The sequence below is a fragment of the Macaca nemestrina genome, chromosome 11, assembly GCF_043159975.1.
Source record: "Macaca nemestrina isolate mMacNem1 chromosome 11, mMacNem.hap1, whole genome shotgun sequence".
Lineage (NCBI taxonomy): Eukaryota > Metazoa > Chordata > Mammalia > Primates > Cercopithecidae > Macaca > Macaca nemestrina.
This window is the reverse complement of record NC_092135.1, coordinates 16,702,265-16,728,531: the sequence shown is the minus strand read 5'-3', so window position 1 is coordinate 16,728,531 and position 26,267 is coordinate 16,702,265. Positions and strand designations below refer to the sequence as shown.

At 36.7% G+C, this 26,267-nt stretch overlaps 1 protein-coding gene and 1 long non-coding RNA gene across 2 annotated transcripts in view; one reads left to right on the top strand and one right to left on the bottom strand.

Moving 5' to 3' along the window:
* Positions 1 to 26,267, top strand: part of LOC105492523 (dipeptidyl peptidase like 10) — a 1,403,881-nt gene that overhangs the window by 19,651 nt on the left and 1,357,963 nt on the right. The gene's annotated exons all lie outside the window — the stretch shown is intronic.
* On the bottom strand, positions 5,956 to 11,205 carry LOC139357074 (uncharacterized). The gene is made up of 2 exons (XR_011609689.1): positions 11,069 to 11,205; positions 5,956 to 6,151 (listed from the first exon to the last, which is right to left on the bottom strand). It is a non-coding gene; the product is annotated as an uncharacterized lncRNA (long non-coding RNA).

Below are 26,267 nucleotides of genomic sequence, written 5' to 3'. Positions count from 1 at the left end.
TTTTCATTTTGATCAGCTATCTGCACTTAAAAGCCTCCGAGCCTGGGACATGTTAAACAGTCTGGGGCTCAGTGTTCTCATCCGGAAATTGGAGGATTAGAAATAACATACAAGTACCTGGTACATACCAAATATGATAGAAGATAGCTTCAACCTTTAGCTATAAGAAGAATGGAAAATGAAAAAGAGACAGGTGGAGAGAGGGAGGGAGACGAGAGCTGCGTGGAGCTGCTGGTTAGGAGGTAGGAAATAATGAGGCCTCGATCGTCTAAGATACAGAAGTCTCTACTGAATTGAAACGAAGCGCTACAATGTTCCTTCAAATTCATCGCAGTTGAGAGAAAACTGGAGCAGAATGTGATATCAAGAAAGGGCTTGACGAGGGTGACCAAAGCAAATGGATATGGAGCTTTATTGGAATGAAACATTATCCTGTAACATCAGGTAATTTTCTGTTTTAAAGAATACACTTTAAAGTCTTAGAATAATTTGATATTTACCGACAAGTTGCAAAGATTGTACAGAGCTCCCACATATACCAACATAGTTTCCCCTATTGCTAATATTTTACACTACTATAGTACATTTGTCACAGTGAGGAATAAACGTTGTGGCACGTTACTATTATCTAAACTCTATACTTTATTTAACTTTATTAGTTTTTCCCTAACCTCCTGTTCCAGGATCCCCTCTATCACATGACATTTAGTCATTATTTCTCCTTAGCCTTCTCTGAACTGTGATAATTTTTCAGAGTTTCTTTTCAACAACCTTGGAAGTTTTGAGAAGGACTGGTCCCTTATTTTGTAGAATGTCCCTCAAGTGGGTTTTTATCTGATGTTTTTCTCATAGTTAGACTGGGGTCATGGGCTTTGGGGAGGAAAACTTCAGAACGGATATACTCTTCAATTCTTTTCCTAACAAGGGTCTATGCTATCAACGTGACTATCACTGATGCTGTTAACCTAGATCACTTGGCTAAGATAGTGTTTCAGGTGTCTCCACTACAAAATGCTCTTCCCCCCCTACTTTGCACACCATACTCTCTGCAGCAATAGTAGGCACAGCCTACCCTTACATGGTGGGAAATTATTCTCTATCTCCTTCAGACAGGGCAGGTATCAACATAAATTATTTAAAATTCTTCTATTCAGACACCCATCTCTTCCTCTTCTCCCTCCCCCTGTTGACTTTATTCAATCACATACTTATTGAATCACTTCGCTCCTGCATACTTTCAGCCTAAGCCTATCATTTTTGTTTTGTAAGCATCTCCTTAATTTGTGATACCATAATAAACTCGAGGATTATCTTGTATATTCACTGTCTTGGACCTAGAATCAACAATTTCCCCAAGGACTCTGGTTTATTTCATTGGAGAATGGCTTTTGAAACCAAGATCTTGGTACTGGGTGTGCCAGTCGCTACAGGGGATTCATTGCTTCTAGGCCCTCTCAGTGGACTATGTGTGCATACTAACCCATGTATGTATACATATCTATAATTATTTCAATAGTCATCCATCTGTGTCCACATTAAATATTTAAGCATGAGTTCACAATGATGTTTCCTACTCTAATACTGTACCACATGGATCCTTTGCTTGTCTGTAACCTCCCATTTGAAAACTGAGAAAATGGGATCTTACTCTTATTGGTTCATTTACTTACTTTCTCCATCCAGGTATACGTACATGAAGAGTGGCTTCAGGATTGGTAAGTTATGTTCCTTTGAAAAATAGCTTTACCAACTAGAGGACAGTGCTTATGTGCAGTTCCTTTGCCCTTTTATCTTCTGCTTTCCAATCATTTCCAAAGTTACTCAGGTCAATAGTTCTTTAACCCAACCTCTTTAGCGAGGTTATGCTGTACACTTAGCATACACTTAGATCTTTTTGTCAGTGTGCATTTCATCCTGGGATCTCTCAATCTACTGGTATTTTAAGTTTGCATATGTTAAATGTATTCTCTGCTCTGTAAAGTTCTGTGAATTTTGACAAATATACAGTGTCATGTATTCATCACTGTGGTACTATGTGGAATGCTCTCACCACCCTAAAAGAATCTCCTGTGCTTTACCTAGTCAACTGTCTCCCTCCCCAAACCCCTTGAAATCTCTCATCTGTTTTCTGTCCATATATTTCTGCCTTTTCAAGACTGTCATATGAATAAGATCATAGATTATGTTGCCTTTTCGGATAGGCTTTTTTTCATTTAGTAATATGCATTTAAGAATCATTCACATTGTGGCATGGATTAATAGCTCATTCTACTTTATTGCTAAGTAATATTATCTGTGGATATGTCTGTTTGTTTATCTGTTCGCCTTCTGGAGAACTCGGTTGCTTCGAGTTTGGGGTAATTATGAATAAAACTTCTAGAAACATTCAGGTGCAGGTTTTGTGTGGACATAAATTCAAGTCAATTGAGTGAATACCTAAAAGTGAAACTGATGGGGAATATGGTAAGTCTAAACTGTCTTTCAAAGTGGCTATATCATTTTGCATTCTGACCAGCAATGAAGAGGAATGCTTCACCAGCAGTATGGATATTGTCATTTTTTATTTTAAGATTTCAGTCATTCTAATAGGCATGAAGTGGTATCTTGTTGTTTTAATTTGCAGTTCTCTAATTACAAATAGTGCTGGGCATCTCTTTATATACTTATTTGCTACCTGTATATCTTCTTTGGTGGGGAGTATGTTCAGTTATTTTGTCCATTTTTAACTGGGTTATTTATTTTCTTATTTTTGATTTGTAAGAGGTTTTCTAAAGAAATATTTCAGATACACATCGTTTATTAAATATGTGAGTTGCAAATATTTTCTCCTAGTCTGTGACTTATCTTTTCATTTTCTTAATAGTGTCCTTAACAGAACAAAGGTTTTTAATTTTTTTATTGTATTTCTATCCTCTTTTTGTCCATGGTTATATCCTCTACTATACGGAACTATTCCACTTATCGTTAGAGCAAATCGTATTCATTTCTGTTACTCTAAATAATTGTCCAATGGCCGAGAGCTGTGGCTCATGCCTGTAATCCCAGCTACTTGGAAGGCTGAGGCGGGAGAATCACTTGAACCCAGGAGGCAGAGATTGATGTGAGATGAGATCGTGCCACTGCAATCCACCCTGGATGACAGAGTGAGACTCTGTCTCAAAAAAATAAAAAATAATAAATAAATAAATATGCATTATAGTGTATTGAAAAGAACTGCTATATGTGGCATGCCACTCATTATGTTAGTTTTTCCCCATTCTCCATAAAATGACCACTGTGTCTGTCAGAGCTGTGACACAGAAATCTCTAACCATCTAAACACCTGAGCATGCCCAGGACTGGAGGGGAACTATTGCATTCCATATAGAGTACAGTAATCATGGGCATTGGGTTCAGAGGCCTCAGTTCAAATTTTGCTCTTAACATTTCCTGGTTGTGTGAATGTAGAAAAGTAACTTAAGTTTTCTGAACTTTAGCCTTCTCACCTATAAAATGAGGACAATATAGTCGACATGTCTTAGGTGTTATTAGAAGGACACGTACAAAGTGTTTAGCACAGGGCCTGATATAGTGTAGCACCCAGTAAATGTTAGTGCACACTTGCTTTTCCCCCTTGTGTCCCACATTTTCTTTCAGCCTCTCCTGATTTTTCCCAGTGGAACTCCTTACCTTGCATCCATCATTTCTATTGCAATGCATTTCTATGCCTTTTTGAGGAGCTTTTCTATTCCTTCTACACTGAAAATGGCTCATCCTATTGATATAATTTCCCTGCTCCCAGCAAATGGCCGCTGTAGCACTTCCTGATACCTAGATCACAAAGTGCACGAACAGGTTAGGGGAGCACATGTTAAAAAACAATATACCGGCAAGCTCACCTTTCTCTTGCTTCTCATTTCCAACCTATCACCAAGCCCTGGGAATTTGACTCTATAACATCTTTTCAATGGGCTTACTCTGTGATTGAACATAAAAAATTTTTTTAAATAACTCAACCTAAAACCATAGAAGTATTTTTTGCTTTTATTATTATTTGTAAATAAGTCATAATAATTGTACACATTTGTGGAGTACAGTGTGATATTCTGATACAGGTATACAATGTGTAATGATCAAATCAGAGTAATTAGCATATCACTTCAAACATTTATCATTTCTCTGAGTTGGGAACATTCAAAACCTGCTTTTCTAGGCATTTTAAAACATACAAGAAATGTTGTTAATTAAAGTCACCTACAATGGTATAGAACGTTAAAATGTATTCCTTCCATCTAGCTGTGCTTTGTGTCTGTTGACCAACTTTTGACCGCGCTTCTCCCCACCCCCACCTGCCTCTGGAATCACTGTTCCACTCTCTACTTCTGTGAGATAAACTTAGTAAGAAATAATACTATTAGGATGATAATTTTCCACAAATTCATCTATAAATTCATTGCAATTCTAATCAAAAATCCCGTATGATTTATTATGGACCTGACATACTCAAACTTGTTTGGAAGAGAATATGTTGAAGAATTGCCAAGAAATGTATCAGAACATTCTATAAAGCCACAATAACTAAAGCAATCTGATATTGACAATGTGTATTTTATCAAAGGAAAATAATAATCAAACATTTACATATGTGGTTTGTTCATATATATGTATTATATGTGCATATTTGTGTGTATATATAGTATTTGTATGCATATATTTAAGCATAACAATTCATCACAGAAAGGATGGACCATAGCAAAGGGTCTTTATTACACAATACTTCTGAGCACAGGTCCTGGCACCAGACTGCTTGCTTTGAATCTTGACTCTGTTTCTGGGATTTGAATCCTGACTCTGTCAGAGCTATGTGACCTTAGGCAGGTTGTTTAATTTCTTGGGGCATGGCCTCAGCTTTCTTTTGTGCTGAATAAGACAAAAAAATAGTATCTAACTCCAAAAGTACTTAGGAGGGTTAAATGAAGGTAGGTAGGTAAGGGGCATAGAATAGACCCTGGCACTAAGCACCAGTGAATATGAACCATTCTTATTATTATCTATAATATAGAGTGTAAGCATTTGTCTATCCACTTTGAAAAGTAACACTTGGCAGGGCACGTTGGCTCATGCCTGTAATCCCAGCACTTTGGGAGGCTGAGGTGCGTGGCTCACTTAAGGTCAAGAGTTCAAGACCAACATGGCCAACATGGCAAAACTGTGTCTCTATTAAAAATATAAAAAAAAAATAGCTGGGCATGGTGGCAGGCACCTGTATTCTCAGCTACTCTGGAAGCACAAAAATTGCTTGAACCCGGAAGGCGGAAGTCGCAGTGAGCAAGATAGAGCCACTGCCCCCCAGGGTGACAGAGGAAGACTCTGTATCAAAAAAAAAAAGTAACCCTTCCTTTAGTGACTAGTTTAGTGTCCTACACTGATAGGTGCCTATCCAGTTGCTGATTTCTTGTGATGTGGATTTATTTTTACTTTATAAAATAAAGAGGCAATCTTAAACTTTGTTATGAAAATAGTAAGTGGTAAGGAACCCTTTAAGGGTTATGGTTTTAACATATTATTCAAAATAAGAATTGCAAACTCAATTGCTCAGAGGGATCAGCAAGTAAATCCGTATAGTAGACTGGGTAGAGCATGTGGAGAAATGAAGGCCTTCCAGACATTTAAGAAGACAACCAGTTTTCAACACCACCCAATTATTGCCAGGCAGAAACATGCATGCACATTTTTTAAGATTTTTATTTTCATGCAAAATTTTCTGGCTTCTAAATGTTGACAAGAAATTCAAAGTCTGAAGCATTGTATGGATCAAACAAAATACATGTCTAGAGATCAGAGTTGGTTCATATTGTTTGTTGCCATCTGAGACTTAGAACCTCCTTTAGACTATACTACCAAGTCTTTCTCCCAACTGTGTACCCCAGTTGTACCTTACGCAGTGCTACCCACGTGATAAGGGCTCAATATTTATTTTTTTTGTTGAATTAACTTGATTTTAATTCTGAATCTTTCTGATTCTAATCGATGCTTTGAATTAATAATAATAGCTCCAGGCTAGGCATGGTGGCTCACGCTTGTAGTCCCAGCACTTTAGGAAGTTTAGGTGGATGGATAGCTTGAGCCCAGAATTCGAGACCAGCCTTGGTGACGCAGGGAGACCCCATCTCTACAAAACAAACAAACAAACACCACAAAAAGCATTAGCCAGGCATGGTGGTGAAGTGTTGTAGTCCCAGCTACTTGAGAGGCTGAGCTGGGAGAATCACCTGAGCCTGGAAAGGTTGAGGTACCAGTGAGCTGTGATTACAGTCACTGCACTTCAGTCAGTGCCACAGTGATACACCATCTTAGTAATAATCATAATGGTAATAGTAATAACCATAGCTCCCTCTGTTAGCCATTTATTTTAAATATCAGATGCTGGTAGGGACTTTACACATATCCCTCTGATCATTACAATATTCCATAAAGGTTGCTTTTCTCATTTTATAGATGGGAAAACTAAGAGGTTCAGTTAGTTTTTTAAGGTCCAAGGCTAACAGTGTTAGTGATATGACATTGTCTAGGTCTGCCTTTTTGAAGGAGTGAGAAGTCAAAGGGAGTAAACAAGAGGTCCAGATCCCTGTAGGGTGTAACATTTCCTGGCATCAGCTAACTGGGAATGCTGATCCTGTTTTGTCCTGGAAAAACTTTTTAGGGCCATTCTATTGGATGACCTTGTCAGGCTTACAATGCAAAAAAAAAAAAAAAAAAAAAAAAAAAAAATTACGGGATAAAAGATGTCTTCCACTTACAAATGAGAATGATAGCTATCTAAATGTTCATTTGTAAATCAGTTGTTTGAAACTCAGAATTCATTTTCCTGCAGAAACAGTTACAAATGGTGGTTATGTTTCCCCTGAGGCTCATCCACAAAAGACCATTTAGCCTTAATGTATCTGAAATAGTGTACACTTGTTGTGAAAATGTGTAGAAAATAGAACTCTTGCAATTCTAGTCATTAAAGGGAAAAAGTAAAATTGAATGAGAACTTTAAACTGCATCTTGAATGCTGATTCAAAAGAAAAGCAGATTTATCCAGAAAAGGATGCAGAACTTTGAAAATAATTTTGAGGGGACTTTAAAGGGGGCTTCTGAACACTTTCATAGCACTTGAGAAATTAATGAAATCATATCTTTGAAATATCGCATTTCATATCATGATTTCTAGATTTTTAACATAACTTTCCATGATTAATGCTATTTCTAGGGTTCACTTTAGAAGAAGAAGGGAAAAAAGGGTGGAAAAGGAAAAGATAAATGAAAATGGGCTTCCTAATGATGTAGAAGTTGACTGAGATAGCATGCGAAAGAAAATTAAAGATCATGTTTGTTTTTCTATAGGCATGCAAGAAGCAAAAGTAGCCATGAATTATGAACAGTGGAAGGAAGAAAGCATAGATTCTGATTTCACTTGAGAGAGACAAAACAATGCTGGTGGCAGAGATCTTTTCTCTGAGAAATTCCAGAAACTGTTACTGTTTTATTCTATTGTCTCAGGGCATCATACTTCATGGCAAATGTAGGATGGGTACAGGATTGAGATCAAGAGTGCAAAGACTGTTCAAATGGACTAAATGTTGAGAATACCAAGTATTTATTAAACAAGAGAGATTTTGTTCTCGAACAGAAGTCATTATCATTTTTTATTGTCTAGGTTTTATCATTCATCTTGTTTAAACTTCAGCCAGGAGAATGAAAGGTAGAAGTTTTTTTTAAAAAAAAAATATTGTGGGCTGGTACGGTGGCTCATGCCTGTAATCCCAGCATTTTGGGAGGTGGAGGCAGGCGGATAACCATAGGTCAGGAGTTTGAGACCAGCCTGGCCAACGTGGCAAAACCCCGTCTCTACTAAAAATACAAAAATTAGCTGGCAGTGGTGGTGCATGCCTGTAATCCCAGGTAGTCGGGAGGCCGAGGCAGGAGAATCCCTTTTGAACCCAGGAGGTGGAGGTTGCAGTGAACTGAGATTGCACCACTGCACTCCAGCCTGGACAACAGAGTGAGACTCCATCTCAAAAGAAAAACAAACAAACAAAAAAAGAACCACAAACCAAATATATGTATATTGGATGGCCAAATGGTTGAACATTGAACAGGAAATTGAGGAAGAATGAACAACCTCCCAGACACTTCCACAGGGTGCGTGCAAGGAGCCTAAAAGCTAGCTGCACAGAGCAGAGGCCCTTCCTGCCAGCAGAGGCCCTTCCTTCCTCTATTTCTCTAGAAATAGAGAAGAGAAAGACAGTTGGGGGACGACTACAGGGATTATTATGGATATAGGACAAAACTGAACCAGGGCAAAGAAACTGAAAACCAACAAGGCCAAACCAGTGGACACCTTGAGGTGATGTGGGCAGATGCAGAGTGTCCCTTTTTTGTTCTTTGGAGAGTAAGATAGGCTTCCACCACGGGCCCTCTTGTCAATAAATCTTCCTGGGTTAAGTTGTTAGTTAGACTAAATTGCTCCTCCACCAGTCTGAGCTGACAGCAGTACAGAAACATCAAAACCATTGCTGTGTTGTCACCATAACCAAAGAGTGTTGTTAATGCATTTCCGTTACAGGAAAATTTTAACTTGCCTGCCTTTATTTTTTTTTGATCATTTGAATTTAAGACACCAGTTCCCAGTAGGATTCTCTATGACAATTTTCAGTGATGAGAAAAAGTATCAAGGGTTTCTGGTCTCTGAAGAATTGTGTTCTTTTTGGCCAATAAAATTAAAATGAAAGAGATTTAAATTGTATTAGTTTCTCATTTAAAACTGAAGTTTCAAGTCACCTTCCATTACTACTGTATGGGATTCCTACACAAACCTATCGGGACCTGAGAGATGCTAAGCCTTTACTAAATTTCATGGCTACAGGGATATTTCTTTTGGGGACTGGAAATGAGAAGAGGTAATACCTACAATCTCATTTTCTCCTTAATTCTTCCTTGATTGAACTGGTGTCCATTTGCTTAATCTGTTCACTGTGTGTTACAGAAATTTACAATTTACTTTGCAAGTGTTAGCTATATTCATGTATGTGCTATCTTTCCTTTCTTCAATTAAATTGTGAGCTCCTTTAAGGAATAAGTGATCAATTTCTTATATTTTTTCTTCTCCCTCAATGACCAAAGCCATAGTATCTTACTTAAGACACTTAAAAGTGGAATATAAAAAGTAATTTCGTGCACTCCATACTGCCTTATTTACTAATTGCTATATGCATGCAAATATCATCTCACCAACTAGGCCCTAAGCACCTCATTGGTGGAGTCTTGTTTTGCAGTAGCCGTTATAACAGTTTGGGTCTTTTATTAGTGCATTGTAGGGACAGAGTAGCCTCTTGATAAATAGTTGTTTGTTAATAGTCAAGTTTGGAGGGCAGTAGATGAGACAAAGTAGAAAATGAGAGCTTTTGAGTTAAGCTATGGCAACTAAAATCTATATTTAAAGTTTACAACCTAATTGTATGTCCTTTTTAGTACATACCACATCATTAAAACTTGATAAATAATGTTTCCTCAATACTATTACTTAACGAGGAGCAATAAAAATATGACGCTGGCAATAAAAGCTGTTCTATTGTTACTGCCTTACCTCCTGGTTGCTGAGCAAATGCTAGAAAGACAAAATGGGAAGTAGTTTAAATTTGAGAGATTTGGATCATTTTCTTGGCAAAGTCAAGAGACCATTTGCTTCTTTTAAGCAGCCTAAAAGGTGTTAAAGGATTAGAGGCAGAGGAAATACCAGCATTGCTGTGCTGTTAGATTCCTAGAAAATCAAATCGGGCCGGTAACAAGATTGAGCAACCCATGTCCTTAGAATTTTACTTCCCTTTACACCTATAACCTCCGTATTCTATTCTTAATAACCCATAGAAATAAACAGGGATGCTAAAATTTTTTTTGAAGATAAATTCTACAATTGTTTCAAATTTGGTTGTTGATAAATATGATACGGATGAATATAAATAAGGAATAGCTTTTCAATATGAAAAGAGTCTCCTAAAATGACATAGGTTGTAAATTAGAGATGAATTTCTTATCAGTTTTAGTGCCTTGTGTGTCTCCTATTGTCAACTAAATGGTGTCACACAACACATCCATTGCTAGTCTTATGAGATGGAGCAGAGTTCAACAGGTACATTTCAAGGCCAGGAGGGCTGATTAACTGAAGGTTCAGTAGGTAAGAAAAGCACTAGAAACCTAATGATGAGTGAAATTTAGATTTCTCAAGAGGATAGAAATCCTGTTAGAAAAAAAAAAAAAAACCACAGGATTGATACGATCTGAAAGTTGTCACAGCTTCAACAGTCAGTGTTGCCAAAGAAAATAAAAGTGGGACATTTTTAAAAGCAGTAAACTTAGATTTCACTCAGGAATAAGTATTGCAGTGTGGGAGAGACCTCAGCATAACAGCTCAGTCAAACAAAAGGCAGGAGACTGTTTAAAAGCTGGGGTGTACCCAAAGAAAGGCATTAAGGGAGAGGTTGGTCCATTAGTCTATCCGGGTTTGCTAACTAGTGTTCACCTAGAGGAGCAAACTTCTCAGATCTTTTTGACAGAAATTAGTGGTGCAAGTTGGAGCAAGGTATCCACTGAAGTTATGTCCTTACTGTCCTACAGGGACTGGGAGTAAGAACTATTGTCTTGAATGTTTGTATTTCAAGGAGATGGCTCTCACGTCCTTGAGGAGCCAGTTCTGGATGGTAAAAGATTTATTTCAGTGGGGGCAGAGAAAAGATTTATAATTGCAAGCTTTCTAAAATAAGTGCTTTAAGAGGGATTCAAGGGCCTATTGGCCTATCACCAGGTTTTGGCTGGAACAAACAGTAAATTCTCCTGGCAGCATTGAGCTTTCTCAGAAAGTCATTTTAAGGGGGGTTAGTGTGAGAAAGACTGAAAAAGAAGTTATCCCAGAACTGTTCTCACCTTCGAGGCAGGCTGCGTCTCGGCCTCATATTTGTCCTCATGTTATTATCAGGGGACTCACAGTCAGGGAGAGTTGGTATAGAGGTTGTCAGACTTTAATCCCCCCCAACTTCTAGTAACTTACCAGAAGATGCCACAAAGTTTAGTGGTGATGGAGACCCTTCTAGCTAGAAGAAACTTTCGGTATTTATTTTTAATTTGATTTGTGATGTGTTCTAGCATTGTGAAATGAGGCAAAAAGAAATCCTGAAGCTGGTTCACAAAAGTAAGTTGGTGTAAAATCCTATGTGGTCCAGGTTTATCTCAACAATACAATGATCCTAATACCCTTCTCCCTTAGCCAATCTCCTCCCACCACCATAGCAACCATATTTCATAATAGGTGATTCCAACTCATAGAATGCCTCATCACTGCCCTTTGTACATGCAGATTGGGAAAGATGGAAGAGACTGTTCTTGGGAACAGCACACAGCAATCTGGGCCAAATCTGGGTGGTGTGTGCCCCACTATTTGCCAAGCTTATTATTTTTTTCTCTCCTTTGGCCTTACTCAACTAGAAATCCTCTGCATCTATTAGATGTCACTACATAAATAGCCCCAGTCTTCTTTCTTTTATCTCTGGCAGTGAACAATAGAAGTCATTTAAGAATATGAAAAAACAAGTGCAGTGTGAGGTGTATGGTAGCCATTGCTATTAAAATTACACATTCACTTTTCTATAATGAATGAAATTCTGGTGATAAATAATGGTGCCCCCTGAAAAAATTAGTTTTGCAGTTAGGACAATTTCTGCCTTTTATACAAACTGCCTAATATCATGCTTCAAGACAGTTATTTACCATAGTTATAACCAAATGTATTCTCCTGAAATGACTTGTTTTTCCTACAATGTGAAATATTTAATTTTCTGAAGATAATTTTGTTTGAACCAGCAGCTGTACTTTTAGGAACATAACCTGAAGAAATGATTGAATAGACTCACAAAGATGTAGATGTAGATGTAGGTTAAAGTGAGTTCGTCACAGGCAATCAAAGATGTAGTTTAAAAATGCAGAATTGTTTATAGTAGTAAAAATTGTGAACAGTCCCAGATATTGAACTTTGGAGGACTCATGAGGTTACCTAAGGTAAACGCATATAGTAGATAACAGTGTAACCTTTAAATTGATGATAGCTGTATAATATTTTTGAAATGGAAAGATTTTATGATAATTTTTAGTGAAAGAAGTAGCTTTCAAGCAATGTAAACACTGACATTTAGTTATTAAATGATACATATACATATTTGTATATATTTATACATACATACATAAACACACACACATACTTATATACATTTGGCTAAACAAAAGCCTAAAAGAATGATTTGTAATTTTGTGTATGCTTTTCCTATTTTTTTTATTTTTCACTGTTACTGTGTCACTCAGGCTGGAGTGCAGTGGCGCAATCTCAGCTCACTGCAACCTCTGCCTCTCAGGTTCAAGCGATTCTCCTGCCTCAGCCTCCCAAGTAGCTGGGATTACAGGCATGCACCACTACATGCACCACTACACCCGACTAATTTTTTGTATTTTCAGTTGAGGTGGTGTTTCGCCATGTTAGACAGTCTGGTCTCAAACTCCTTACCTTGTGATCCGCCCTCCTCTGCATCCCAAAGTGCTGGGATTATAGGCATGAGCCGTTGCGCCCAGCTGCTTTTGCTATTTTATAATTATTTTCCTAAGAAAATCCTATACTAATGGTGTAACAACCAAAATAAAAAAGAATGAGGAACGTAAAATTGCACTTTGCTTTTCTTACTCATTATGTCAACAAAACCTTAGACAACCACACTGGTCCTTCTTCTTTTTCCTGGCCAATTAAACCCTATTCATATTAATGATAACTGGAGAAAATGTGCCTAGTGTTGGGAACAAGGATTTGTTGGTGTAAACCTATCGTGGTATCTTTCTCAGGGGACTGAGTAAATACAGGGCTCTATGCAACATAGGAAGAATTCTTAAGGAGCACCTCAAATTCTAAAATTCAGATCCCTGAAAGAGAGAGGGAAAATCAATACTGCCCTCTGACTTAGAGTGAGAATGTGCCCTGCTATGAAGGGAGGAGGGTCACCCTAAGGTGGGAAAAACTAAAGGTAGGTACTATACATATGTCTGGGACACAATTTTGACCTTGGTGGAAAAACACACCCATTACTGAGTAGCTTTGTCCTCCACTTATAAGGCATTGGATAGATGTTCAACAGGGGGAACTTTACCTATGGAATTTTTGAAAGTCATGGTAGGGGCTATATTCCAGAAGGGATGCAAACCCTAAGAGACTGATCATCTGCATTCTGAGGCTTGACAGTGAACTGAAAGAGTGGTCACTCTCTGGGGAACCTGGAGGGCTTGCCATGCGTGGCACAGGGGCTTCTGTGTATCAGCTTTTTTTTTTTCTTGAAGTAATCTGGTCAGCTTGAAGAATCTGAATATCATAGAGGGAGAAAGCCTTCCATAGAGCATTAAAGTTTGTGACCTGAATTCCAGATGTGTGCACTGGTTGCTTTATCCCGAAGAAGCGAACGTAAATAAGATCATCCACACAGCACAGTTTACACACAAGCGTGTTTACTTATTTTTCTGTTTTCTCTGTTGCACTCTCAGATTTTTAAAAAACACTTAGCATGACATCCTCCAGGCCTCACCTTTCCTGGCACAGAGGTGTTTGTAATAAATAGTAATGGAATGAAGGAGTGAGGGTGCTATATAATGTTTACTGATACCCTACTTTTATAAATCAGGCCTCATAATATGGCGCAGGGCAGCGTGATTTATACCCAGTTGTTATTGCCATTTGTATTCAAAAGTAACAAGCTTTGTCAGTTTACAAAAATGCTTTTTCAGTCTTGGAATTTTTATTTATTTAGACTGTTTTTTTTTCTCTCTCTCTCTCTCTATCTCTGTTCTTCTCTTTTCTCCCAGTTCTTATGTATCAGAATCACCTGGGATGATTGCTAAAATTCAGAATTCAGGGGTCCAGTGCCCGGTCATAATCTCTAGGGCCGGGATCTGAGGATTAACATTTGTTAAAGACTGCAGCTCATTCTCATGGCACTCAATTTTGAGAACCATTTGTAGTTAATCTGTTTAAAGAATCACAGTTTTATATATTGTGCATCTGAAAATGCAAGGTATCATCTAGAAACTTTTAAAACAACTTTTCCTCTCCTAAGAACTGTAAAATAACAAAGTAGACAAGTGGAGAGTAAGGGTGACAGAGGTGGGTGGATCAATAGGAGCTCTCTTTCCTGGGAGGGTAACTTGATAGTGACTAGGCAGTGAAGTTGGAATGAATTGATTTTGTTCAAACAAGTTTTCCTGTTTCTCAGAGTTCTCAGTGAATGTTTTCTGCAGAGTTCTTGCAGTGCGCTGTTGCACAAACCATCAGAGGCATTTAGAAGGGCCAGGGTTTTCTTCTAAGGCTTAAGAACTTTAAATCTCTTGGGTGGAAGTAGTTTTCAGTGAATTGTTTGTTCTTGTGATATAAGACATAGTACACTAACCACTTGAATCTACCATTCCTACTTATTGCTTTAAAGCCAGGGTAGCATCAAGTTCTTGATGTACTTTACTAATCATGGCTTTCATTTTCTAGTGTGTATGTAATGGATATCTATTCATTTATCATTCTTAAGTACAGAACACTAAAGAAAGAATATTGCAATCACAGATGCTATCAGGCTCAATTATTTTAAATTAACTGGGTATTGTTACGAAAATATTCTGTGATATCCCTATCTTCAAGTACAAAATAGGCAAGGGAAAAAAATGCACATCAAATAAAAAAGTAGTTGGCAAAACTACCTTTTTGATCTATTTTCTCTCTATTAGAAATATGAATGCTCTAAAATGTTTTACAAGGATTGTACATTGGACACCAATAAAACTGTTCGACACTAAGGCCTCAAAAAGAAACAAAAATATATGGTGGCTCTTTTTGAAAAACAATGAATTTCATGTCTTTCTAGTAAAACACACTATAAAATAGCTTTTCTCATGTTTACATTTATATAATCATTGAATCCTATGCCATAGTCCCTGAAAGTTCAAACAGGAAATAGTGTGTGTGTGTGAGTGGGGAGCAACTCTGTGGGACTGGTGATGGGTTGGTGGATATTATTTTTCTTTTTTAATAAAAGTATAACAATCATACTTTTGGCAATTACCAAACTCAGTGAAATGTACACAAATAACCCATACCTGTATAATCAGCACCCAGATAAAGAAATAGAACATGAAAAGCACCCCAGAAAACTGTGCTTATGCCCCTTTTCAGGGACTAATTCTTAAAAAGATAACCATTGTCTTGACTTATAACATCATAGATTAGTTTGCCCTTAAGTTCTTTATAAAAATGGATTCTTTTTTTTTTTTTTGAGTCAGAGTCTCACTCTGTCACCCAGGCTGGAGTGCAGTGGCATGATCTCAGCTCACTGCAACCTCTGCCTCCCAGCTTCAAGCAATTCTACTGCCTCAGCCTCTCGAGTAGCTGGGATTACAGGTGCGCACCAGCACACTGGCTAATTTTTGTATTTTTAGTAGAGGCATGGTTTCACCATGTTGGCCAGGCAGGTCTTGAACTCCTGACCTCAAATGATCCAAGGCCAAGGCCTCCCAAAGTGCTGGGATTACAGGCATGAGCCACTGCACCCAGCCAAAAATGAATTTTTATATGCACTCTTTTGTGACTGGCTTCTTTGCAGCATAATGTTTGTGAGATCCATACATACTTTTGGGTGTACTTGTGGTTTCTTTATTCCCATTGCAGTATATTATTGAATTTCTTGAAATACTATGTATATATTTATACACACACACATATATACATACACTTTTAAATACAACTATGCATATATTTATATACATATATACACATGTACATATATGCATATAAACATGTATAGGTATATTTATATACACATACATATGTGTATGTATGTATATGCACATATACATACACATACACATACACATGTATATATGTATATGCATATATACATACATTTGTGTATGTATATGTATGTATTATTTCTACTGATGATAGATTATTGAGTGACATCTAAATTTAGGCAGCTAAAAATACTGCTGCTACTCAATTCATTTTATACAGCTAACATTACCCCGAAAGCAAAACCATACAGACAGTATAAAAAAGCTACCGATAAATACTTCTCATGACCTAAATTTTCAACAATATATTAGCAAATTGAATAAAAATATGTAAGAAGAATTATACAGTATGACCAAGTGAGATTTATTCCAGGTATGAAAAGCTGGCTTAACATTCAAAAACCAATATAATTCCTCTTATCAACAGGGTAGGAAAAAATAGAGGATTTTATCAGTTTACCTAGAAAAATAATGTGACAGAATCTGACATTTATGTACTGCAAACACTCACCACAAGTTAAGAATAGAGAGTAATTTCCTTAACTTGATAAAAAGCATCTACAAAAACCCTAAAATTAACATCTTAGATGATGAAAGACTCATTATTTTCCTCCTAAGGTTTGTAATAAAGCAAGAATGTATTCTCACCATTCTTATTGGATGTAGTGTTGGAAGTTCTAGCCATTGCTACAAGGAAAAAATAGGAAGGAAGGAAGGAAGGAATGAAGGATGAAAAGAGAAGGCATACAAATTGTAAATTATCTCTATTTACAAATTTCATAATTACACAGAAAATCTGGAAAGATCTACAAAAGAACTTACATAACAAATGGATGAGTTCAAAAAATCATAGGATGCAAGATCAGTATGCAAAATGTTATTTTTTATACCAACTGTGAACACATAACAATCAAAATTTAAAACACCATACAAGCTAAAATTTTTCCAAAGAAACTGCAATCTATTTGTGTATACTTAATAAAGCATGTACAGAATCTGTATGCTAAAAATGATAAAATGCTGATGAAAGAAATCAAATAGAATGTAAATAGATAGAAATATATTCCATGTTCATGGATTGAGAAACTCAAAACAGTGAAGATGTCGATTATTCCCAAGTTTCTGTTTTGTTTTGTTTTTACACATAGACAAGCTTATTCTCAAATTTACATAGAAAGGCATAAATCTTGAATTAGATAAAACAATCTTGAAAAAGAAAAATGAAATGTGAGGAATCATTCCACCTGTTTTAAGGCTTAGTGTATATCTACAAAAATAAAATTAGTGTGCTATTGATAGAGAGATACATAGATCAATGAAAAAATGAAAAAAAAACTATTCAAATATGCCAAACTGATTATTGATAAAGGTGCAAACGTAGTTCAATGTAGAAAAGATAGCCTTTTCAACAAATGGTTTTGCAGCAAGCAGACATCTATAGGCAAAAAAGGAGCCTCTACTTAAACTTCTTACTGTTTATAAAAATTAACTTAAAATGAATAATGAACTTAAATATAAAGCATATAATTATAAAGCAGTTAGGGGAAAAAAACAGGAGAAAATCTTCAAGATTTACAGTGAGACAAATGGTTTTTAGATTTGACACCAAAAGCATGACCCAAAAAAGGAATAAATAAGAAATTGTACTACATCAAACTAAAAAGAAAGTAGTAAAAGTATTTGCAAACTACATATTCAATGACGGACTAGTGTCTAGTATATACATAGAGCTCTCTAACCTGGAAGGAAAAAAAGAAAAACTTCAAATTAACAAAAGACATAAAGGAACATTTCACCCAGGACTATATACGGATAACAAATAAATAAATGCAAAAAATGTTTAACATCATTAGCCATTAGTTAAATGTAAGTTTAAATCACAATAAAATATCATGATACCCCTATAAAACAGTCTAAAATAAAAATAGAGACAATACCAAATGCTAACAAGAGTGTTGAGAAATGGAATCATTCATAGGTTGATAATCAAAATGTTAAGAGTACAGCCACCATATGACCAGCAATTGTACTCTTTGGCATTTATCCCAGAGAAATCAAAACTAATGTTCACACAAAAACCTGTACACAATAGCCTTATTTAAATAACTTGGTATAACCTTATCATGGAACACTGTTCAACAATAGAAAGAGATGGACAAGCAACAACTTAGATGAGTCTTCAGATAATTATTCTGAGTGAAATAAGCCAATCCCAAAAGGTTACTGTGTTAGTCCGTTTTCACACTGCTGTAAAGATACTACTTGAGGCTGGTTAATTTATTTAAAAGAAGGTAGTTTAGTTGAATCTCAGTTCTCTATGGCTGAGAGACCTCTGGAAACTTACAATCATGGCGGAAGGCAAAGGGGAAGCAAGCACCTTCTTCACAAGGCGACAGGAGACGGAGAGAAAGAAAGAGAAAGAGAACGAACCTAGGGGAAACTGCCACTTTTAAACCACCAGATCTCATGAGAACTCTCACTAGCATGAGAACAGCATGGCATGATCCGGTCACCTCCCACCAGATCCCTTCCTCAACATGTGGAGATTACAATTCGGGATGATATTTGGGTGAGGACACAGAACTAAGCCATATTAGTTACGGACTGTGTAATTCCATTAATGTAACATTTAAAAAGTGCCAATGTTTTAGAAATGGAGAACACATTAACGTTTGCTAGGGATTAGCTGTGGGGGACAGAGAAGGTGATAATAGAAGTCTTTTATTATATGGAATTGATTGAATCTATTTTTGCCTATTTATTAAAACATCATAAAGATAGAACGTTTTGTGCTATATGCCTTGTAAATTCCACCTTAAGTGGAAATAACAATTATGAAAATCAAATGTAATAGTTATCTGTTGCTAAGTAACCACCTTAAATCTTAGTTGCTTAAAACATCCATCATTTACTACTTTCCGTGAGTAAAGATCAGTTGGGTGGTTCTGATCTGGACCAGAGTCAGCAGACTTTGGCTAGGTTCATTTACATCTGCAGTCATATTTAAACAGAGGTAGACTAAAGATACAAGTATGTCAAGAAAAGAACACAAAACAGCCAACAGTAATTTTAGTCAGATTTTCTTTTATGAAAAAGTCTTGTTTATTGCTATTTCTTTTCTTGTTGACAAACTTCAGATAGAGACTCTTCAGCTTTATTTTGTCAGAGATTGCTTATTAGCCAATGTGTATCTTGTACTTTATATGATTACTGATAAATGTCTTGTTGAGTTGTATTTGAAGTCCTGGAAAAATAAACCTCGTGCTCAGTTACCTGGATCCACAATAACTTCGGTCACCAAGTTGACTCCTTGAGTAAGCAAAGTCTCCACAACATCTGTATGTTTGTGGCCACACAAGATTGATTATTTTAATTTAGTCTGACAACTTAGCAAGTGTAAACAAGTTAATGAAACAAAGTATTGTGCCTATGGGTCAATTAAACAATGTTTAGACTAGTTTTTCCATTTTTTCAAGTAGCTGTTTAGTAAACATGACCCAGGAGTTGAATACATGATGTAAATGATATCTTCACAGAATTGGTTGAATATTTTGTTGTCACCAGAGCCAGTCGAAACCCCACAATCATTAACTAGAAATTAGTGAGACCCTCTGACAGGGCCAGTATCAGTTTACTTTTTTTTTCTCAATATTCTTCAGAATACTGAACTTGTCAAGGGGGTGGAAGATCAAGGAGAAGTGAGTTTGTTTCTGTGAAAAAGAAGAAAACATGATATACATCTCTTCCACTACGGTTTCTTCCTCTACCATGTAGACAGTTTGAAAATGTTCAATGGCCACAGCATTCAGCTTCCCCATTAAAACAAGTACCATAAAGTCTTCATGAATAACAAAATAATCGTACCTTTTTTTTTTTTTTAATGTAAGAGAACAAGATGCTAATCAGGAACCACATTGATCCTGAAAGTGCTTTTTGGACAACAGGCAGTCTCTGACTGAACAGGCTATCCTTGAAGTGCCTCCAGCCTGTGATTAACTACGAAGAGCTTATAGAAAGCCAGACTTTCAAAATAAAAATAAAAATTTTGACAAAGATTATTGAAGAATACTGTGCGAATTTTTTTTTTTTTTTTTTTTTTTTTTTGGTCATTGAAAAAGGAATACTCACACTAGCTGATCCTTGAATTTCATTAGAAGCCAGATGGCTGCCTATGGAATGCAGTCCTTTTTCTGGGGCTTGCAAACTGGAGGACCTCACTCAGGTCTTGTTAACCAGCACTCGTTGTATGTTAGATTCACATTTTAAAAAATCTTGATTTCTCCTTCTTCTGAAAAATCTGAATATCTGTTTCTGTGCAGTCAACAGGTCTGTGTTTCTATATTGTAGAATCATCTGGAACTGAGCGGTGGCACCGTTATTTTGTCCCACTCCCCATCAGGCCCTTTTAACGTTGGGAACAACTTCACTCATTTACATGAGCTTCCAAGTCACTGTAGGCTTCTGAGTCCGAGCCCTTTGTGTCACTCTCAGACTGGATCTTATTTCTTTTGACCAAGGCAAATACCACTGAGGGTAATAGTGTTTGTAGAACTCAAGGGAGTGACTCCAACTTTGGAGCTTCTGAGCTCCAATAATGGCATGCGGAGGCTGTGAGCCTGTTCAATAGCTAACTCAGGTTCATGTCCTGGATCGAACTTGAGGTATCTCCAACAACTCTGAATCTCCTGGGATCTACTCTAGACTTGCAATTAGATTTAACAGCATGTTGCCTTTAGAATCACGGAGCTCACAGAATCAGAATGTAAGTGGAAACTGAGGTTTAGAGAGCTTGAGGACTTTCGTGACTTTCTTGACATTACCAAGTTCTGAAGGGGGAATTCATTTAATTAGGTGAGAAGTTTTGTAGCTCATTAATCAGTTCTTACTATTATTTTTATTTTTGACGTCTTAATATCAGCAAGGAAAAACATACTTTCTTTTATCTGCCACAAGGGTTTAACCCACAGTAACCCAGTACTGTGCTACCCAATGTGTTAACTATGTTGTTTTGCAGTCTTTTAATATAATGTTTTGTATTCATTCACTATCCTATGATTGTATGTATGTCAGGGTCAAGGTCTAGCAACAGTGGTTTCGTCTAGGAGTTTGTTAGAAATACAGCCTCTCTCATCCCACACCAGAACTCTTCAACAGGAATCTTGAACAATATCCCTAGGTGATTCATATAATATTCATTAGTTTGAAAGGCATTGACATACATGCAATCGTATAATACTTAAATGAATATGTAGCATAATAGGACCACAAAATAACATAGTTAACAATTCAAATGTCTTCAAGTATAGCGGTTTTTGGAGCTACTTCCTTGCTGTAGCACAGAATGGTATGTGATTTTTTTCTGTTTATTTCATTGGGCTGCTTCTAAGATTTTTATTTTTGGAGAAAGGGTTTCAAAGGTTAAACAAAAAATACAAAACAAGTTAAAAACAACCTATTATTTTACTAGCACAAATGGAGGAGAGAAACTAGAGGAATAAGGTTGAATTAACTAGACAAAGCTCTGTAGAATGGGCTGGTAAATTTGAATGGCCTTTGTTGATATTGAGAGGCACAAGCGGGTCATGAGGTCTAATTGGAATTATAACTTGAATCTTCAAGAGCTTGCATTGTTGTGGTTGTCAAAAGATAAAACTACAACAAACTTATTTATCGATCTTACTCATATTGGCTCTTACTCACAATTCATGAATCAAGACAGCTGCCATTCTACAAAATAGAATGAGAGCTCCCACTGGGCACTGGCAGAGTGGTGGGTTTTGTAAGGTGGGGATAAAGAAATGAAGCAATAGTAAAAATCTGACTGGTTAATGTCAAGTTAATTTTTTAGTGAAGGTTAAAGCAGAGAGGACCCACTTATTACACTGACTCAGGGAGTCTGAAATCTCCTATTTTCAGGAAAAACTTTTTTAGGGGGGAATCTATCTGCTTCCTTAAAGTTTCAGTTTGATTGTATGTCATTCAGCATGAGTCACTCCATTTTGATTTGCACTAGTGTGTTGTGGCCTAATGTAGGAACTCAGTCCAAAGCAATAGCCTCTCATGATCTTTGATTAACAGGTCATTATTGTGTCTCTTCTGGAATGTCTGGGCTCCTCTCTTCTCTTTTTCAGCTCTCTCCCCTATTTCCTCCTCTTTTTCTTTTCCCTTGCCTTATTCTTCTGTGTTGTCCTGCTGGGCACTTCTAAACTGTACTCTATCAAACCTACGTGCCTGACCAATCAGCTGATCATGTTAACCCAAGATTATCTGAACTTCCACCAAGGGAAAGCATATATACCCTAGGGTTAGAGATGGAAAACATCCCTGAGATGAGAATATTTAAGTAAATGCCACCTTGTAAGGAAAAATGGCTGGAACTAGGGTTCTCCTACTTCGTTCCACACTACCCACACACATGTAGTTAGAAAGGTTGCTTGTACTCTCTGATACAATTTGGGAGAAACTGAACTTACTGGAAGATTCGTTAGTGCCACATTCAGTCTGACTAGGTCAGGATTTCCAAAAGTATACTTGTGTATGTGTGTGTGTGTGTGTGTGTGATGCTGATACAACATGGTATTGTACACTGCATTTCAATTTCTTTTCATATCATTTGGGGACATCCATATGGGTCTTACTGGAAAAAAATTATATTTCCTTGTGGCCAAATTACAAGAAAAATAAAATACAAAGTTTTAGGTAAGATATTAAATAGATATTAAATATTAAATTTATATAAAACGTAAATAATTTTTAATAAGCTTCATTTTGTGAGCATACTGTTTTATATAAGGTTTTCATGCTTGAAACAGCTACAAGTAATTTTTGAAGAAGGCACTTTAATGGTGATCTCTTCAAATTCTTTTTTTTTTTTTTTTTTGAGACAGAGTCAGGCTGGAGTGCAGTGGCGTGATCTCGGCTCACTGCAACCTCCGTCTCCCAGGTTCACGCCATTCTGCCTCAGCCTCCCAAGTAGCTGGGATTACAGGTGCCCACCACCGCGCCCAGCTAATTTTTTTTTGTATTTTTAGTAGAGATGGGGTTTCAGTGTGGTCTTGATCTCCTGACCTCGTGATCCGCACACCTCAGCCTCCCAATTTGCTGGGATTACAAGCGTGAACCACCGCATCTGGCCCAAATTCTTTATTATCACAAATAGACAGCATTGGATATAAGGAGTGTGTATATTACTGTTTTCTTCATTTGACTACTACTTTCTTGCTAGCAACCAGAATTTCTGTAAATTATATGACAAAGGACTCATAGTTCTGTAACTCTAATAATTTTAATTTGTTCTTTTCTTTTCAGTGAAATTATAATGTTGAAAATATTTGCAATAATGCATGCATATGGATTTCTTATCTTTTTTTATGTTAAGTTTTCCAAAAGTAATGATCATGCTTTTCTTCAATTATAGTCAGATACTGTTCTTCTAGTGTTAAAATTTTTCTTTCAGAATTCAAATAAAATGCTGGCTTAACATAACCAATCAACCACTTCAATCTCCCTTTTTAAAGTTGAGTTGTTCTGAATCTATAAAATTGGTCATTAAATATTAACATAATTTTACATGTTGCAATTTACATTTTGCATAATTCACATTCTTGCAAATTTTAGCTAAGTTCATTCCAGTGCTAAAAAAATGAGAAGTCGGTTTTTGAAAGCAAAATTGAAAAGTACTTTGGATCTAGTGATAATGTTGTGTTCTTATAACCAGCTTCTTGAACTCCAGCTAATACTGTTGTAAATATCTTGAAGAAAATCTTTGTTCCGTATTTTGCCCTTGCACACATTTAAAGTTCAAATATTTCCTGTGATGGATAGATGCTTTTGACAAAGTCCCAGTGTAGTTTGTGATGATTTGTTTAATACCTTTGCATGCAAATAAATAATAAGTTTTGAAGAAAAAGGAAGTATCAGGACCCACAGATAGATATTTGAGAGAATCTTCATGTTGCTTTTTAGTCATGTCAGCTTCCGTGGTGGATTCTTCGTTTGTGTTATAAATCTGGTGACTTCAATTTTAATAAAATCTTCCTAATTGTGGTGGGAAAATAAATTCCAAGTAAAAATTAAATCTGGTTAAGCATAAAGTTCTCAATAGAAATGACGATCTTTACAACTTTAGCAAATTAATTTTCTGGTTATTAGACTATTAAGTTTCAGTTAATTGAACAATTAAAAATGTTTAACCTTTATAAAATGTGATTTTAAATTTTAAAGGCCTACCGTGTCTTTAATAAATCAATTTAAATGAATTAGGCTCAATTATTTTTATGAGAAATAAAAATTTGCTGAAACAAACAATAATCACTACAAAATTCCCTCAAACCCACTGTGCTAATTTTAAATATCAAAAGCTGATAAAAATATAAGTACATCCAGAGGTTTTAGAAATTAGAAAATTAACAACATCCATTATCTTCTAAATATCAATATCTAAAAAGAAAAAAGAGAAATGACAACAGCAATCATAAGTGACTTCTAGATGAGTAATCACAAAGATAAGCACATGTAAGAGAAAGAACAGGAAATAACTTACATGTACTAACAAACAGAAAAGCTTTATTCGTGAAAAATAAATCACAGAGCAGTGGAGGTAACTCAACAGGTAGATGCTGTGTTTTAATCCAATAAAGTCTTCATCTGCTGAAGTAATAATTGCCAAATTCAGAAAGTTACATACAAATGTGTTCAAATGTAATTTCAACTTTTTAAATTTTAGAATAGTTGCAAAAATGGCTTTAAACTTTATCACCTCACAAATTTGACAGCCATCAATATGTCAGGGCTGACCTGTGCCTCCTTTGTTGCCCTCTGGCTGAGTAACTCTGGCCTAGTAGGGGAAGCAACAGGACAGGGATGTGGGACTTCCTGGGTTTGAAACCAGGCTCCATGGCTTGTTATGTGATCTCAAGTTACGTTGTGCCTCAGTTTCTTCATCTGTAAAGTGTTGATAATAGCCTACTACACTTTTGGCTGGCATGAGGATTAAGTAAGTTAGGACACATATTTCACCCCAAACAATGTCTAATGTAGAGTGTGTTCTCAACTAGGGTGGCTCGTTTTTATCACTACTGCCATTAGTAATAGTAATCCATGAAAATGGGGCCTGTGGTCAAATGGTAAATCTTGAATTAGGGCAAAAGTAAGCGGCTTTTGTAATTACAGAATTATAGTACTTAATGTCCTTCTAATATGCATTGTGAATCTCTGAGCGGTGGCAGAGCTATAGTGTATAGTGTTTTCTAAATTTACATAGCTGTAGAACAATTATTTGGGCTCAAGGATCTCATGGGGACACTGCTGTGCAGAATGCATTTTGGAAAACACCAGCCTCATGGCATCCCCAGACTAAATGAGCCTCTGCAACATCCTTTTAATAAGCAGGTCCTTTCCAAAGTCCAGTCCCAGCCCTGGCCCAGATCCTCCTATTTGGAAGCAGAGGCTTATTTTCTGTGTCAAGGTTGATTTGTCAGATGATAAAGCTTGACAGAAATATAATAAACACCCTTCTTGATCATGCTAAGTAATTTTAAATCATCTAACACTTTAAATTAGCCTCTGATTTTTCTTGCCTCTTTGAAGACCTCTGCCAGAGAGAACGTTTGAAGAACTGGCTCCATCAGATACCCTTTGGGTTGCATGTGAATATTTCCATCCTACTTGAATCTGTTTTCAGAATAAAGCCTGATTAGAAACTGCTTTAAATGTCTGACCAGCGTCCAAACATCCTCAGAAGTCTTTGTGAAATGTCATCCATGCCCAGATCCCTTATGTATTTATAATGTTCCTGCTGTATCTTTCTCCCCTGCACTGTTATGTTTTAGATATTCATCCCCTTCTTCTCTCCAGGAAGGAGTGTGCAACTAATATTAAACACAGAGACAGCCGTCCTGAGCAGCTGCCAACAGATGCACAGCCTTTGGGCCAAGTTCAGCTGTCAAACAGCCCTGGCCCATGAGACAAAGGGCAGAAGCTTCCCAACCACACGCAGATGAGCAGAAACAGCTGCATTTGCTGTAGCCAGGGTCCTGGCATCCAATCCCTGTGATTCCTAATAAAAAAATACCAAGTACATGGAAAGGGAAAATTAAATACTATTCTCACCGATACCGTAATTGCTAACATCATCTCCCAGGAAGGCAGAATGGCAGATAACCCCTATTCATTTGCCTTTGTCCCATTGTGACAGTTAGTGCTCAAGGACACTGCATTTTAGCTTTTTACGCAGTCAATGGCCTGGCAAGAGAATTGTCTTTTTTTCCCTTGAGTTTGAAAATGGGGTATATGAATTTGGGTGTATATGAAGCTGGTAGGACTAGCTCCTGGAGGTAAAAGTACCTCAGATTATACATAACAAGTGATTATTTTTCAATCAGCAATCTCTA